The 1,079-nt window shown below is 64.4% G+C and overlaps 1 non-coding gene across 1 annotated transcript in view; it reads right to left on the bottom strand.

Annotated features, from left to right (window-relative positions):
- LOC124772911 overlaps positions 1–241 on the bottom strand; it is a 1,909-nt gene extending 1,668 nt beyond the window's left edge. The window contains exon 1 of the ribosomal RNA XR_007014365.1: positions 1–241. This exon is cut by the window's left edge and continues 1,668 nt beyond it. This is a non-coding gene — a ribosomal RNA (small subunit ribosomal RNA).
- Positions 242–1,079: the final 838 nt, after the last annotated feature.

Below are 1,079 nucleotides of genomic sequence, written 5' to 3'. Positions count from 1 at the left end.
GACGAGCCGACCGATTGGTTTTGATCTAATAAAAGCGTCCCTTCCATCTCTGGTCGGGACTCTGTTTGCGTGTATTAGCTCTAGAATTACCACAGTTATCCAAGTAACGTGGGTACGATCTAAGGAACCATAACTGATTTAATGAGCCATTCGCGGTTTCACCTTAATGCGGCTTGTACTGAGACATGCATGGCTTAATCTTTGAGACAAGCATATGACTACTGGCAGGATCAACCAGGGAGCTGCGTCAACTAGAGCTGAGCAGCCGGCCGCCCGGGAGTGTGTCCCGGGGGCCCGCGCGAACACGCAAGCGTCCGCTCAATCATTCTGCAAACAGGAGGAGGCTGAGCTCCCCTGCACAATACACCTCGAAACCCTCTCAGGTCCCGGCGGCGCGCAGCGCCGTCCCAAGTACTTGGTCGGGTTCGAGAGAGGCGCAATCGCCCGGAGTTAGGCGAGTAGACGCTTTCGGTGCGACCACCCGTGCTCCCAACTGAGCTTGCCGCTGCCGACAGAGGCCCGGGAGCGTGCTGTCGTGGCATTGCCGGCGGGAGACAACACGCGCCACCTACGGTGACCGGCAGCTCCAACGCCAGCGCCACAGAAGGACAAAAGCCCCACTTGGGTGCCGAAGCGAACTCTCCCAGCACAGCGCACGCGCCAACACATCCGCACAGCTGCGATACAAACCACCAGCGAGAACCGCTGGGGCGACCGAGCAGCAGACGGCGTCGCGGCGCCGAGCGCCGGGCGGCGGCGCATCCTCAACGCACACAGTCCTCAATCGGACCAGCACACTGAAGATGTCCACCGCGCTTCGCACCGGGCCCGCGAGGACCTACTTTGGCCGCACGGCGCCGCGCGCAGGGTGCGCCGGCGCGCAGCTGCGACGCCTGCCGCGTCCGTCGGCCGGCGCGCCTGCCACTGGCCGCCCCCACCAGCCGGCTGTAGCGCGTGCGCCCACGCACCGCGCGGCCAGCACGCCGGGAGGCGCCCCCTCACCGGCCGGGGACGGTCCCACCCAGCCACCGCCGCGTATCGCTTCACACCCAGATGCCGTTCAGTTTCGTCGGCATGGT

Source organism: Schistocerca piceifrons, unplaced genomic scaffold, assembly GCF_021461385.2.
Source record: "Schistocerca piceifrons isolate TAMUIC-IGC-003096 unplaced genomic scaffold, iqSchPice1.1 HiC_scaffold_943, whole genome shotgun sequence".
In the NCBI taxonomy this organism is placed as follows: Eukaryota; Metazoa; Arthropoda; class Insecta; order Orthoptera; family Acrididae; genus Schistocerca; species Schistocerca piceifrons.
This window is presented reverse-complemented; position numbering and strand designations above follow the sequence as displayed.